At 37.9% G+C, this 17,438-nt stretch overlaps 1 non-coding gene across 1 annotated transcript; it reads left to right on the top strand.

Annotated features, from left to right (window-relative positions):
• Window positions 1-8,575: 8,575 nt before the first annotated feature.
• On the top strand, window positions 8,576-8,679 carry LOC130942913 (small nucleolar RNA R71). Its single transcript, XR_009071459.1, has one exon. It is a non-coding gene; the product is annotated as a small nucleolar RNA R71 (small nucleolar RNA).
• Window positions 8,680-17,438: the final 8,759 nt, after the last annotated feature.

Below are 17,438 nucleotides of genomic sequence, written 5' to 3'. Positions count from 1 at the left end.
CCAAGGCATCATATTCCTCACTAAAAAAATAATTATTATATAATATATTATTCTGATGGAACTTTTAAACTTAATTAAGTTCTTTTTCTCCCTAAAGTTCATTTTTTAAATATTATTGATTGTCCTCTTATGCATTATTTAATTTTTCTCTAGTCCCTTTTCTTATGCTACAAAATGTGCTCCTTACACAATCTTCTTCCCTCTTAATCTATAAATTCATTATTCTTCTCATAGATACTACAGTTATTATGGAATTACTTGATGACCATATGACTTTATCATACTTACAATTCAAAGGGGTTGAAAATTATGCATAAATTATTAGCGCGTTGACTGTGACATGTATCATATCACTGTTCATAAACACATTAATATTTTCATGTTTCTGCTTGTTTCAGCTTAATAACCTTGACTTAGACTTATCACAGTCCTTGGAGCTATATTATCCCATAACTTCACAGCTCCTACTCCAGAATTAAAGCTTCCTTCAGCTTACACTTGTTCTATTCAGGTGGGTTAAAAGTTAAAACATTTCAGAACTTTTTATACATTATATTTCATCATCAGACTGCATCTAAAACTATATAAGAAATGCATATACATTATAAGTCTATCAAACTTTAAAATAGTGATGAATTTAAAATACTTCAATATCTAGTTCTGGAGGTACATTGAATCCAAATAATTAATCTTGTCCTGTTAACAAAGATGGCTTATAGTTTTGCTTTGCTTACTACTTTTAATGTGAATTTTTTAAGAACTATACCAGCAAATGCTTGAAAGAATGAAAGAAAGAAAGCAATTATTGGTTATGAAATTCTTGAATAATATATAGTTAATAGCTTAGAACTTAGTTGAAGATAATTACAACCTCACAAGATGTACAAAATAATGAGTCAATCCTATGTATTCCATACTCAAATGAAGTCTTCATTTATTTTATTATATATCTTGTGTTCTTATTTGATATAATTAATGGGTCAGTTAGATTTCATATAATTTCAGTTCCGCAATTTTAATATATAAGAACTTCAAACTGATTCTTTAAGAATTAAATATTAAACATAAAAAGGTCAATTGAACTTGAACACCCCCTAAACTCAATCATCATGTTCCAATTAGTTATCAAGTTATTTACGTGCTTTGACACGGCTATGTTTTCTCAATTGTGAAACACGGAGACATTTGGGTTAGGAACCAGCGGATAATTACCTATTAAGCCACGTATCATCAAATTATTGATGTGAAAGTAGAAGAGTAAGAATAACCCACCTATACGCATATGACTGTGGATAAATACGGGATGTATTGTTCAGCTTCTCCTTTATATTGGTCATATTTCTACTATAGATTTTGATACTTTCAGTTTGGGTGTTTCCAAGCATAAAACTATCCTCCATGTTATCGCTTTTACCATTTTGATTTACCCATTTCCATTTCTATATTGGTTAGTTCGCCAACCCATACATTATATTGTAATACTATATTAATTTATCATTTTATTATTTCTCAGATTAATATAATATACCTCTTTTTCTTTTTCTTTTATAAGGAAGGAATTTTATTTTCCATTTAAGATATTTGGCATTGGACCCAGAGTTTCTTTTTTTCAATAATTTTTTTTGAAAGTGCAGAATTATTCAATGAGTAAGCAAATTTCTCACATTTTTCTGTTAGCTGTGTATTATCCTGGATGCTAGTAAATGTGTATTTTATTATTTGGTTTAAGAGTTATTCTCCCGTTCTATATCAAGTGTTAATTATTTACTTTTTTCTCGTGGTCTGACTTTGTTTTATTATGTGTCGTCATTCTATTTTTTCATTAAACTAGATATTGATAAGAGTTGGATTTCAAAGTCGCAAGTTGGTGCAGAATATAGGAACAGTTTGACCAGATTCTTAGATTTTGCATTTGCTAATGCATCATCCGATGGGATGATACGTTGTCCATGTCCGAAGTGTGGGTTCCACCTCTTACAAAATAGAGAGGATGTGTTTGATCATTTGGTGATAAACCCTTTCCCGTCTAGTTACACATTTTGGATCTATCACAGTGAGAGACGCAGGGTCGAGAGCTCTTGTGACGGACAAGAAAATCAATCTAAACAAAATTTCAACGCCCCGATGCTTGATATGGTCCACGAGGCATTCAACTTCTCAGGACTTCTCGGCCACGAAGAAGACTCAGAGAATGAACATGATGGCGGCGTTGTGGATGAGTTGCCTTACTTATACAACGAACTTTGTCGAGAGACCCGCAACTTTCATGACCTACTCGAAGATGGGGAGCAGGAGTTATACCCAGGATGTTCAAAGTTCTCTAAGTTGTCTTTCTTGGTGAGGCTCTATCACATAAAGTCCATGTGCGTAGTGAGTGATAAGGCCTTCAGAATGATATTGGAGTTGCTCGCAGACGCCTTTGAGCAAGCCCAAATTCCATCCACTGTGCACGATGCCAAGAAAGTCATAAGAAAACTCGGTCTTGCGTACAAGAAGATAGATGCATGTCCAAATGACTGCATGCTATACCAGGGCGATGACCAAGAGCTGACCAAATGCAAGCATTGTGGGACATCGAGATGGAAGCATAAGACTAAGAAGAACTCTAGGGTGAGGATCAAGATGGTTGTTAAGAAGAACGGCAAACCACAAGCGACGAAGATTCTTCTTTACTTCCTCCTTATTCCACGGTTGCAGATGTTATATATGTCTAGTAAGACAGCCGTTGACATGCTGTGGCATAAGAGAGGTCCTAACTCTGATGGTATGTATAGGCATCCAAGGGACGCCGAGGCATGGAAGTCATTTGACATACGATATCCCGACTTCTCTGGTGATCCGCACAGTGTTCGCCTAGCATTAGCTAGCGATGGCTTTAACCCTTTTGGGAACATGAGCTCGAAGTACTCAATTTGGCCCGTAGTTCTTATCCCGTATAACATGCCCCCTGGATTTTCCTGAAACCTACTTCATTTATCCTCTCTATGATTATTGCTGGTCCTAAAATGCCTATAAATGACATAGATGTGTACCTAGAGCCGTTGATCATTGAGTTGAAGCATTTATGGGTTAGTGTTGAAACTTATGATGCAGTCGAGAAAAAAACCTTCAAGATGTATGCTGCGTTGATGTGGACAATCAGTGATTTTCCAGGCTTGGGCAACTTATCTGGGTGGAACACATACAGTGGGAGAGCCTATCCTGCGTGCAATTTGGATGCTGAAAGTAACAGGCTCACACACAGCCAGAAATGGTATTTCATGGGTCATTGTCGCTTTCTGAATCATGACCACAAATATAGAAAAGACCGGTACTATGGTGCACGAAATTGTGATCAATACAACTTCGCACAACTAACCAGCAAGTGCACTGGGTCGTCCAAGTAATACCTTACGTGAGTAAGGGTCGATCCCACGGAGATTGTTGGTATGAAGCAAGCTATGGTCACCTTGTAAATCTCAGTCAGGCAGACTCAAATGGGTATAGTGATAAACGAATAAAGCATAAAGATAAAGATAGGGATACTTATGTATATCATTGATGAGAGCTTCAGATAAGCGTATGAAGATGCCTTCCCTTCCGTCTCTCTGCTTTCCTACAGTCTTCATCCAATCCTTCTTACTCCTTTCCATGGCAAGCTCATGTAGGGTTTCACCGTTGTCAGTGGCTACCTCCCATCCTCTCAGTGAAAATGTTCCTATGCTCTGTCACAGCATGGCTAATCAGCTGTCGGTTCTCGGTCAAGTCGGAATAAAATCCATTGATTCTTTTGCGTCTGTCACTAACGCCCCGCCTGCTAGGAGTTTGAAGCACGTCACAGTCATTCAATCATTGAATCCTACTCAGAATACCACAGACAAGGTTTAGACCTTCCAGATTCTCTTGAATGCCGCCATCAGTTCTCGCCTATACCACGAAGATTCCGGTTAAAGAATCCAAGAGATATTCACTAGAGCCTCGTATGCTTGTAGAACAAGAGTGGTTGTCAGTCACTTTGTTCATGAGTGAGAATGATGATGAGTGTCACGGATCATCACATTCATCAAGTTGAAGAACAAGTGATATCTTGGACAAAGAACAAGCGGAATTGAATAGAAGAACAATAGTAATTGCATTAATACTCGAGGTACAGCAGAGCTCCACACCTTAATCTATGGTGTGTAGAAACTCCACCATTGAAAATACATAAGAACAAAAGTGATCATTGGTTTCGGCCCCAAAGAGGGAACCAGAAGAACCCAGATGAAAATACAATAGTTAAAGGTCCTACTTATAGGGAACTAGTAGCCTAAGGTGTACAGAGATGAGTAAATGACATAAAAATCCACTCCCGGGCCCACTTGGTGTGTGCTTGGGCTGAGCAATGAAGCATTTTCGTGTAGAGACTCTTCTTGGAGTTAAACGCCAGCTTTTATGCCAGTTTGGGCGTTTAACTCCCAATTAGGTGCCAGTTCCGGCGTTTAACGCTGGAATTTCTTGAGGTGACTTTGAACGCCGGTTTGGGCCATCAAATCTTGGGCAAAGTATGGACTATCATATATTGCTGGAAAGCCCAGGATGTCTACTTTCCAACGCCATTGAGAGCGCGCCAATTGGGCTTCTGTAGCTCCAGAAAATCCACTTTGAGTGCAGGGAGGTCAGAATCCAACAGCATCTGCAGTCCTTTTGAGTCTCTGGATCAGATTTTTGCTCAGATCCCTCAATTTCAGCCAGAAAATACCTGAAATCACAGAAAAACACACAAACTCATAGTAAAGTCCAGAAAAGTGAATTTTAGCTAAAAACTAATAAAAATATACTAAAAACTAACTAGATCATACTAAAAACATACTAAAAACAATGCCAAAAAGTGTACAAATTATCCGCTCATCACAACACCAAACTTAAATTGTTGCTTGTCCCCAAGCAACTGAAAATCAAATAAGATAAAAAGAAGAGAATATACTATAGACTCCAAATTATCAATGAAACTAAGCTCCAAATTAGATGAGCGGGACTAGTAGCTTTTTGCCTCCGAACAGTTTTGGCATCTCACTTTATCCTTTGAAATTCAGAATGATTGGCTTCTTTAGGAACTCAGAATCCAGATAGTGTTATTGATTCTCCTAGTTAAGTATGATGATTCTTGAACACAGCTACTTATTGAGTCTTGGCCGTGGCCCAAAGCACTCTGTCATCCAGTATTATCACCGGATACATACATGCCACAGACACATAATTGGGTGAACCTTTTCAGATTGTGACTCAGCTTTGCTAGAGTCCCCAATTAGAGGTGTCCAGGGTTCTTAAGCACACTCTTTTTGCCTTGGATCACAACTTTATTTCTTTCTTTTTTCTTTTCTTTTTCTTTTTCTCCCCTTTTTCTTTTTTTTTTTCGCTATCTTCTCTCTTTTTTTTTTGTATTCACTGCTTTTTCTTGCTTCAAGAATCATTTTTATGATTTTTCAGATCCTCAGTAACATGTCTCCTTTTTCATCATTCTTTCAAGAGCCAACAATTTTAACATTCATGAACCACAAATTTAAAAGACATATGCACTGTTTAAGCATACATTCAGAAAACAAAAGTATTGCCACCACATCAAACTAATTAAGCTAGTTTTAAAGATGAATTTGAAATCCTGTACTTCTTGTTCTTTTGTAATAAAAACAGTTTTCATTTAAGAAAGGTGATGGATTCATATTCATAGCTTTAAGGCATAGACACTAAGACACTAATGATCATAAGACACAAACATAGATAAACATAAGCATGAAAATTTGAAAAACCAAGAAAGTAAAGAACAAGGAGATTAAAGAACGGGTCCACCTCAGTGATAGCGGCTTGTTCTTCCTCTTGAAGGTCTTATGGAGTGCTTGAGCTCCTCAATGTCTCTTCCTTGTCTTTGTTGCTCATCTCTCATGATTCTTTGATCTTCTCTAATTTCATGGAGGAGGATGGCATGTTCTTGGTGCTCCACCCTTAGTTGTCCCATGTTGGAACTTAATTCTCCTAGGGAGGTGTTCAGTTGCTCCCAATAGTCTTGTGGAGGAAAGTGCATCCCTTGAGGTATCTCAGGAATCTCATGATGAGAGGGGTCTCTTGTTTGCTCCATCTTTTTCTTAGTGATGGGCTTGAGGTCATGCCTTCTCAGTTGAGCCGGCTTTGGATGCCATAAATGGTTATGGAAAAACAAAAAGCAATGCTTTTACCACACCAAACTTAAAAGATTTGCTCGTCCTCGAGCAAAAGAAGAAAGAAGAGAGTAGAAGAAGAAGAAATGGGGAAGAAGGGAGTGGCTTTGTGTTTCGACCATAGAGGGGGAGAAGTGGTGTTTAGGTGGTGTGAAAATGAAGGAGTGAAGAAGGGTTTATGGGGAAGAGGTATTGAGGTGATTGGTGAATGGGTGAAGAAGAAGAGAGAGTGTGGTGGGTTGGTGGGGATCCTGTGGGGTCCACAGATCCTGAGGTGTCAAGGAAAAGTCATCCCTGCACCAAATGGCACTCAAAATCACGTTTTAAGCCATTTCTGGCGTTAAACGCCGGGCTGATGCCCATTCCTGGCGTTTAACGCCAGGTTCTTGCCCTTTTCTGGCGTTTAACGCCAGTCTGGTGCCCCTTTCTGGCGTTAAACGCCCAGAATGGTGCCAGACTGGGCGTTAAACGCCCAACTGCTAGCCTCACTGGCGTTTAAACGCCAGTGAGTTCTTCCTCCAGGGTGTGCTGTTTTTCTTCCTGTTTTTCAGTCTGTTTTTGCTTTTTCAATTGATTTTGTGTCTTCTTATGATCATCAACCTACAAAATAAGATAAAATAGCAAAGGAAAATATATAAAATATAACATTGGGTTGCCTCCCAACAAGCGCTTCTTTAATGTCAGTAGCTTGACAGAGGGCTCTCATGGAGCCTCACAGATACTCAGAGCAATGTTGGAACCTCCCAACACCAAACTTAGAGTTTGAATGTGGGGGTTCAACACCAAACTTAGAGTTTGGTTGTGGCCTCCCAACACCAAACTTAGAGTTTGACTGTGGGGGCTCTGTTTGACTCTGATTTGAGAGAAGCTCTTCATGCTTCTTCTCCATGGTGACAGAGGGATATCCTTGAGCCTTGAACACAAAGGATTCTTCATTCACTTGAATGATCAGTTCACCTCTATCAACATCAATCACAGCCTTGGCTGTGGCTAGGAAGGGTCTGCCAAGGATGATGGTTTCATCCATGCACTTCCCAGTCTCTAGGACTATGAAATCAGCAGGGATGTAATGGTCTTCAATCTTCACCAAAACATCCTCTACAAGTCCATAAGCTTGTTTTCTTGAGTTGTCTGCCATCTCTAGTGAGATTCTTGCAGCTTGTACCTCAAAGATCCCTAGCTTCTCCATTACAGAGAGAGGCATGAGGTTTACACTTGACCCTAAGTCACACAGAGCCTTCTTGCAGGTCATGGTGCCTATGGTGTAAGGTATGGAAAACTTTCCAGGATCTTGTCTCTTTTGAGGTAATTTCTGCCTAGACAAGTCATCCAGTTCTTTGGTGAGCAAAGGGGGTTCATCCTCCCAAGTCTCATTTCCAAATAACTTGTCATTTAGCTTCATGATTGCTCCAAGGTATTTAGCAACTTGCTCTTCAGTGACATACTCATCCTCTTCAGAGGAAGAATACTCATCAGAGCTCATGAAAGGCAGAAGTAAGTCCAATGGAATCTCTATGGTCTCATTTTGAGCCTCAGATTCCCATGGTTCCTTATTGGGAAACTCTGTGGAGGCTAGTGCACGCCCATTGAGTCCTTCCTCAGTGGCGTCCACTTCCTCTCTTTCCTCTCCAGATTCGGCCATGGTTATGGCTTTGCACTCTCCTTTTGGATTTTCTTCTGTATTACTCGGGAGAGTACTAGGAGGGAGTTCAGTAATTTTCTTGCTCAGCTGTCCCACTTGTGCCTCCAAATTTCTAATGGAGGACCTTGTTTCAGTCATGAAACTTTGAGTGGTTTTGATTAGATCAGAGACCATGGTTGCTAAGTCAGAGGGGTTCTGCTTAGAATTCTCTGTCTGTTGCTGAGAAGATGATGGAAAAGGCTTGCCATTGCTAAACCTGTTTCTTCCACCATTATTGTTGAAACCTTGTTGAGGTCTCTCTTGATTTTTCCATGAGAAATTTGGGTGATTTCTCCATGAAGAATTATAGGTGTTTCCATAGGGTTCTCCTAGGTAATTCACCTCTTCCATTGAAGGGTTCTCAGGATCATAAGCTTCTTCTTCAGATGAAGCATCCTTAGTACTGCTTGGTGCATTTTGCATTCCAGACAGACTTTGAGAAATCAAATTGACTTGTTGAGTCAATATCTTGTTCTGAGCCAAAATGGCATTCAGGGTATCAATCTCAAGAACTCCTTTCTTCTGATTTGTCCCATTGTTCACAGGATTCCTTTCAGAAGTGTACATGAATTGGTTATTTGCAACCATTTCAATTAGCTCTTGAGCCTCTGTAGGCGTCTTCTTCAGATGAAGAGATCCTCCAGCAGAGCTATCCAAAGACATCTTGGATAGTTCAGAGAGACCATCATAGAAAATACCTATGATGCTCCATTCAGAAAGCATGTCAGATGGACATTTTCTGATCAATTGTTTGTATCTTTCCCAAGCTTCATAGAGGGATTCACCATCCTTCTGTCTGAAGGTTTGGACTTCCACTCTAAGCTTACTCAATTTTTGAGGTGGAAATAATTTTGCCAAGAAGGCATTGACTAGCTTTTCCCATGAGTCTAGACTTTCTTTAGGTTGGTGAGTCCAACCAAGTCCTAGCTCTGTCTCTTACAGCAAAAGGGAATAGCATCAGTCTGTAGACCTCAGGGTCAACCCCATTAGTCTTGACTGTGTCACAGATTTGCAAGAACTCAGCTAAAAACTGATGAGGATCTTCCATTGGAAGTCCATGGAACTTGCAATTCTGTTGCATTAGAGAAACTAATTGAGGCTTAAGCTCAAAGTTGTTTGCTCCAATGGCAGGGATAGAGATGCTTCTCCCATAGAAATTAGGAGTAGGTGCAGTAAAGTCACCCAGCACCTTCCTTGCATTGTTTGCATTGATGTTGTTTTCGGCTGCCATGGGTTCTTCTTCTTTGAAGAATTCGGTCAGGTCCTCAACAGAGAGTTGTGCCTTAGCTTCTCTCAGCTTTCGCTTCAAGGTCCTTTCAGGTTCAGGGTCAGCTTCAACAAGAATGCCTTTGTCTTTGTTCCTGCTCATATGAAAGAGAAGAGAACAAGAAAATATGGAATCCTCTATGTCACAGTATAGAGATTCCTTGAGGTGTCAGAGGAAGAAAAAAATGGAAGACAGAGGTAGAAAATTCGAACTTATCAAAGAAGATGGAGTTCAAATTTTGCATTAAGGGATAGTGTTAGTCCATAAATAGAAGGATGTGAGAAGAAGGGAAGTAATTTTCGAAAATTAGGTAAAAGATTTTGAAAACATTTTGAAAAATACTAATTGATTTTCGAAAACAAAAGTGGGAAAGAAGTAAAGTGATTTTTGAAAAAGATTTTGAAATTAGAAGTTAAAAAGATTTGATTGAAAACTATTTTGAAAAAGATGTGATTAGAAAGATATGATTGAAAAGATTTGATTTGAAAACAATTTTAAAAGATATGTTTTGAAAACAATTTTAAAAAGATTTGATTTTAAAAATTAATGACTTGCCTAACAAGAAAAGATATGATTCAAACATTAAACCTTTCTCAACAGAAAAGGCAACAATCTTGAGATGTTCAATCAAATCATTAATTGTTAGTAAGTATCTTTGAAAAAGGAAAGAAATTGATCTTGAAAGCATTTGATTGAAAAGATATGATTTGAAAAAGATTTGATTTTGAAAAACTTTGAAAACTTGAAAAAAAATTGATTTGAAAACAAAATCTTCCCCCTTGTGCCATCCTGGCGTTAAACGCCCAGAATGGTATCCATTCTGGCGTTTAACGCCCAAAATGCTACCTTTTTGGGCGTTAAACGCCCAACCAGGTACCCTGGCTGGCGTTTAAACGCCAGTCTGTCTTCTTCACTGGGCATTTTTGAATGCTCAGCTTTTTCTGTGTGATTCCTCTGCAGTATGTTCTGAATCTTCAATTCTCTGTATTATTGACTTGAAAAGACACAAATTAAAAATATTTTTGGATTTTTTTATAATCAAAATGCAACAAGAATCAAATAACAATGCATGCAAGACATCAAACTTAGCAGTTTGTATACTACTGACACTATATGAGACACATAAACACTCAAGTCAAAAGAATTCAAAGATCAGAGTAAGAAATCATCAAGAATTACTTGAAGATCCTTAAGACACATGAATGAATGTATGCAATTGACACCAAACTTAAGATGAGACTCTAGACTCAAACAAGACATATTTTTGGATTTTATGATTTTGTAATTTTTTTTTTGTGCTTTTTCGAAAATTAAGTGAAAAGGAAAATAAAGGTATCAAAATTCTTAATGAGAATTCTAGGAATCATGCAATGTTAGTCTAAAGCTTTAGTCTAAAGGAATTAGACATGGCCGGCCAAGCTTCAGCAGGACATTGCATTCAAGAGCTAAATTGATGAGAATCAATCAGCTTTGGTGATGATAAGTATATCACCATGAAACACTAGAATTCATTCTTAAGAACTCTGAAGAAAAATAATACCTAATCTAAGCAACAAGATGAACCGTCAGTTGTCCAAACTCAACAATCCCCGGCAACGGCGCCAAAAACTTGGTGCACGAAATTGTGATCAATACAACTTCGCACAACTAACCAGCAAGTGCACTGGGTCGTCCAAGTAATACCTTACGTGAGTAAGGGTCGATCCCACGGAGATTGTTGGTATGAAGCAAGCTATGGTCACCTTGTAAATCTCAGTCAGGCAGACTCAAATGGGTATAGTGATAAACGAATAAAGCATAAAGATAAAGATAGGGATACTTATGTATATCATTGATGAGAGCTTCAGATAAGCGTATGAAGATGCCTTCCCTTCCGTCTCTCTGCTTTCCTACAGTCTTCATCCAATCCTTCTTACTCCTTTCCATGGCAAGCTCATGTAGGGTTTCACCGTTGTCAGTGGCTACCTCCCATCCTCTCAGTGAAAATGTTCCTATGCTCTGTCACAGCATGGCTAATCAGCTGTCGGTTCTCGGTCAGGCCGGAATAAAATCCATCGATTCTTTTGCGTCTGTCACTAACGCCCCGCCTGCTAGGAGTTTGAAGCACGTCACAGTCATTCAATCATTGAATCCTACTCAGAATACCACAGACAAGGTTTAGACCTTCCGGATTCTCTTGAATGCCGCAATCAGTTCTCGCCTATACCACGAAGATTCCGGTTAAAGAATCCAAGAGATATTCACTAGAGCCTCGTATGCTTGTAGAACAAGAGTGGTTGTCAGTCACTTTGTTCATGAGTGAGAATGATGATGAGTGTCACGGATCATCACATTCATCAAGTTGAAGAACAAGTGATATCTTGGACAAAGAACAAGCGGAATTGAATAGAAGAACAATAGTAATTGCATTAATACTCGAGGTACAGCAGAGCTCCACACCTTAATCTATGGTGTGTAGAAACTCCACCGTTGAAAATACATAAGAACAAAAGTGATCATTGGTTTCGGCTCCAAAGAGGGAACCAGAAGAACCCAGATGAAAATACAATAGTTAAAGGTCCTACTTATAGGGAACTAGTAGCCTAAGGTGTACAGAGATGAGTAAATGACATAAAAATCCACTCCCGGGCCCACTTGGTGTGTGCTTGGGCTGAGCAATGAAGTATTTTCGTGTAGAGACTCTTCTTGGAGTTAAACGCCAGCTTTTATGCCAGTTTGGGCGTTTAACTCCCAATTAGGTGCCAGTTCCGGCGTTTAACGCTGGAATTTCTTGAGGTGACTTTGAACGCCGGTTTGGGCCATCAAATCTTGGGCAAAGTATGGACTATCATATATTGCTGAAAAGCCCAGGATGTCTACTTTCCAACGCCGTTGAGAGCGCGCCAATTGGGCTTCTGTAGCTCCAGAAAATCCACTTTGAGTGCAGGGAGGTCAGAATCCAACAGCATCTGCAGTCCTTTTGAGTCTCTGGATCAGATTTTTGCTCAGATCCCTCAATTTCAGCTAGAAAATACCTGAAATCACAGAAAAACACACAAACTCATAGTAAAGTCCAGAAAAGTGAATTTTAGCTAAAAACTAATAAAAATATACTAAAAACTAACTAGATCATACTAAAAACATACTAAAAACAATGCCAAAAAGTGTACAAATTATCCGCTCATCATACTCCTTTGATGGAAAGATAGAGGATAGAGATCCACCTATCAAAGTCTTTGGTAGGTACATTGTCCGGCAGTTAGAGGGTGTGCATGTCCAACTTGGCAAGGTACAATCGGTTACGGGAAAAAGGACACGCGGACAGCAAACTGCCGTGCAAGACGAGACTCCTTGGAAGAAGAGGATTATATTCTTTGGGCTGCCATATTTTGGGAGAACAGTGGATTGCGTCACAACCTTGATGTCATGCACATAGAGAAGAATGTGTGCGACAACATAGTTTTCACTATAATGAACGAGAAAGTAAGTCTAAAGACCACATTAAAGCTCGAAGAGACCTCCAGTCGATGGGAATCAAGCATGATTTGTAACCATGGGAAGATGGAAAGTACCCATCCGCCATCTTTACTATAACCAATCCACAGAAGGAGCTCTTTCTAAGGACTAACAAGAACGTGGTCTTTCCAGATGGATATTCTAGCAACATTTCCCGCTGTGTGGACTTACGACAGCGCATGTTGTTAGGCCTGAAAAGCCACGACTGTCACATTCTAATGGAATATCTACTTCCAATCGCGTTAAGGAATGCATTTCCTGCCCCGGTGTCTTCTGTCCTGGCGGATTTGTCATCATTTTTTCGCCGATTATGCAGCAAATCCATAGACCCTAAACAACTTCCTCTCCTTCAGGATCACGTGGTTCATACTCTATGTTGCATGGAGATGATTTTTCCCCCTTCTTTCTTCATAATCATGGTTCACTTGATGGCCTAGTGTATTATCGGTGGATGTACCCAATCGAACGGTAATTATCAAACAAAATTTTTATTTTGCTTTTAGTTAGTGCTTATGACACGTGTTATATTCCCAAAGGTACCTATGCCGTCTCAAGCAGTACGTGCGTAACAGATCACAACCAGAGGGCTCAATTGTAGAGGGATACTTATCTGAGGAGATTCTCATATTCTGTTCAAGGTACCTAGATAATGTCGAGAGTAGGATTAATCGGCCAATGCGTGTTGATGATCGACCACGTGAACTTATGTCTGATAAGAGTGTAACCATGTTCCCTGAGGTTGGAAAGGCTGTCGGGGCTGCTTCTTTTTACACCCTTACACCAACTGAAAAATTCCAATCTCACCGTCACGTATTGGTCAATTGCCTGGCCGTGGAAAAATTTATAGAGTAAGTGCATTTGAAAGTATCGACTTCATATGATCTACTATAGTTGGAGAACCTAACATGAAATTGTTGTGATGTTTCTAGTGAGTTTATGGTTATTACAAAGAGAAAGTTACGAAGTAGGACAAGGTCTAAGTCTCACATAGACAGTGTTGTGCATAGAAAATTTCCCGATTGGTTCAAGCGTCTGGTGAATCCTGATATCATAAATTCATTTACATATTCAAATGGTGTCATATTGTTCGTATCCTAATATAATGAAACATGTAATTTGTTCACTGCCAGGTTCCATTGGGAAGCATCATGCACCCGAACGAATTGCAGTGGCTTGCATGTGGCCCCAATGTTCAAGTTAGCTGCTATACATCTTACAACGTAAATGAATTTAAGTTCAGAACCCTCTCGAGAGAAGAAGGGTTGAAAACCCAAAATAGTGGGGTGTATGTCACTTTTGACACTAGGAGTTATGCAAGCAAGCGCGACAGTAATGTTGCTGTTGGTAGCATCTCGTATTACGGAAAATTAGTGGACATTATTGACTTAAATTACAGCGGTCAATTCACGATCGTCTTGTTTAGATGTATCTGGGAAAATATCACCTCTGGCAGAGGCATAAAACAAGACTCTTTGGGACACACAGTGGTTAACTTCTATCATCCAATTCATACCGATGATCGAGAAGATGACGAACCGTACATTCTTGCATCTGAGGCTCGCCTTGTATACTATGTGGAGGATGACGCTGATAAAGAATGGAGTGTGGTAGTCCATGTGAATCCAAGGGACATGTTTGAAATGGGTGAAGACATAGGACAGTGTCAGTTTGAACTTTCTCTCCAACCAATTCCGACTGGGTTAGCTGAGTTTGACGTCAAAGGTTTGTCATTGAGACAGTACGATGATTTAGAGGAACCAACCACTGATGCCATCGATAATTGCGAAGAGGCTGCCTATGTATAGGACTATTAAGGGTTATAAACTTGGATAATTATTAATTAGCAACTAGCATATATTAGATTTTTAGAACATGGAAACACTTGATGCATATTGCTCATTATTTACAATTAATCCACCTGGAGAATGTTATTTTATTGACATATTTTATCCTCAAGTTATTTAATTTAGTAACTTGTTAGTAGATTGTTTTTGATGTTATATATTGACTGACATGATCGGAGTTACCAGGGAAATTGGAAGAGAGGGACCTCTTTCTTTGTGCCTCTAGCATCTTATTTTGCAAGGCGATGGTTGAGGCCTCCCCGTTCTCTTCGATGGAGCACGCAACATCATTCGCAAGAGACCTGTGCTTTAACACGTTGCCAATTCAGTCATGGATGGATACATTCTCAGCACACAGGCACATAGGTGATGCTACTACCATTGCGCATGGAGATATTAGGACAGTACGTTGTCATATGTCTGCTCGTAAAAAGGCTGTTTGGCTATATTTTAACCTGCCATAGTCAATCCAGATATTTTATTTCAACCTGCAGGGATTGCTTCAATTTGCAACAAAGTACCACAAGAAATTCGGCTTCGGGTTCGTCACTAGCACGAACCTGTTTCTTTCGCAACAAATACTGGAGGAGGTGCAGGTAAAGTTTGGATTTTTTGTGATTTGTTTAGCCATCTAGTTGGGTACAATTGTTTAACTCAATGGTGATATGGCGGGTTGCTGACCTTTATTTTGTGAAATGAGGTACTGAATGGGAAAGTAAATACATATATCCATGTTCCTAGAGTAAATGTTGAATAATTTACTCTCAATTCTGAGCAGGCACGAGAGCATGTTATAGTAAATTATTATTTAAACTTGTCAGGATCATAGCAATTTAATTTAGTATACCTCAAGTCGTTCCTTTTTCCTCTTAGTTTGTTCATTTTTTATTCTTTTTACTTCCTAAGGAGATTGTTTGGAGGAAGAAAGTTGAAAACCAAGAACGGAATTTTACTTTGCCAGCTGGCACCTGTTATTGCTTCATTTGCATTGCATACTTTTTAGCTTAAATGTCTATTTGATACTTTATTTTGCACAGTGTTATTTGTGTATCTATTGAACAAGTGGAGTATGGTATAGAATGCACTTGGCATCAGGCTTTAGAAAGGATACATATTTTATTTTACAATTTACTTGCTGAAGTAGAAGATATATTAGTAAATTTTCATATTCTAAAATCATCAAGACAAATTTCTAATTTATTCACACATTTAAGATTAGCTTATTTATACTCTCAAAAAAATCACCCCCTGTAACCTTTCTTCTGTTTAGCACTTTGTGTGATCGAATGATTTTGATATCTTTCTTGGAATTTATTTTGAACTATTGTTTTATCAATCAGATTCAGGATGGCTTCATACTTTATTAATGCTTATTGTATCTTGTACTTTTTTTTCTTCTTTCTTATATTCCCCTTCCAGATTTCATTTCATTGTCCTTAGCATGTTCATTTGTAGTTAGAATAGAACACCTATACCTGATTTATACTTCTGTTTGATCTGGCTGGTTCTGAAAATAATTGTGTCTGAATGGTACTTTATTAGTTACTAAGATACCATGATGTTCATTTGGCATGTTCTTAAGTTGACGTGAAGCATTAAATGTTACGAAGTACCTAGAAAGTGCCTTTGATTAGTGTTGTTGATGACTTCTAGCTACCAATTACTGCACATTTTCAGCTGGAACCTCGTTAAATTTGTGCAGACACGCTATAAGAATAATCTGAATGTTGAACTTGAAATTGCGTTTCGGAAGGAATTCACTCTTATAAAAAGAGGTCTTACAAAACTTTAGGAACGTAAGCCAAACCAGCAGTTTATAATATGGAGCTTAATCATGCTTGGTTATTGTAAAATTTGTAAATTCTAATAACTTGATTGCCTATGGTGTATCCGTCAGGTTTGGCTCGGGAAAGGACTCAAGAAGTTCCAGAAGAGACAGGCGAAATAGTTCAGGATTCAATGCTCGAAGAGGACGTTGTGCCAGATAGTTTTGATGAGGTTGTCTTTAAAGTACACCAACCTTCCATCCTAATCTTTGACCTCAATAAAACTCCAGAGGAGAATGATATCTGATGACTCAACTTTTTATTTTTAGTCTGACTTATCTTATGAAATATTGAGACTGAATTGAACAAAGTGACTGTTTGTGTTTTTTCCTTTGGATGTTGAATTTGATGAAGTAGCAATGAATTTGGAAGAGATTAATCTCAAATTAGTATATATCTCTTGAATTAATTTACATTGTGACTTGTTTGATTAATGGTTCGCACAAATTCAAGACTTTTATATTATCGATTTTTCATATATATATATATATACGTTTTTAAAGTAAAACAAATATAAATGTATAAACCCAGGTGGTGAAACTGCTTAATGAACTACATTCTGTAATCATGACTATCATATTGGCAAAATGACATGAATTAATTAATAGGCATGAATTGATTAATTAAGATCTATAGTTACACACTGCAATTATAACCTAAAATGCGAAATAGTTTAATTTATCCAAATAATTTACTAATTTATTTTAAACCAAATTAATGCACTCATATTAATTTATAATTAGTGAATAGTATTATATTATAACTGTAAAAAATATTAGTATCACCGTTACAATAATTGTTATTATTATGATTATTATTGTTATTATTATTATAAGTAGTATTATGATCTATATATTAGTAATAACATTATGATATTAATTAGAAAAAAATTTTATTTTTTTATTTAAATTTACTTTCAAGTAAATTAAGAATACAACAATACCCAACAGTAAACATATATATTTTAAAATGAATCTTAGAGATTGAATTTTGATTCAGATTTTGGTAACCATGATTATAAAAATAAGATATTGTTATATATATAAATTGGTAATTTTTCGTTAAGTATATATTTTTTTATTATTTTTTTTTGTCTTAACAACCAATAATATTCTTAAAAAATTACAAAATAATATATGCTTAACAAAATAA

Source organism: Arachis stenosperma, chromosome 7 (genome assembly GCF_014773155.1).
Source record: "Arachis stenosperma cultivar V10309 chromosome 7, arast.V10309.gnm1.PFL2, whole genome shotgun sequence".
Lineage (NCBI taxonomy): Eukaryota > Viridiplantae > Streptophyta > Magnoliopsida > Fabales > Fabaceae > Arachis > Arachis stenosperma.
The sequence above is the reverse complement of the archived record's forward strand: the minus strand, read 5'-3'. Positions and strand labels throughout refer to the sequence as shown.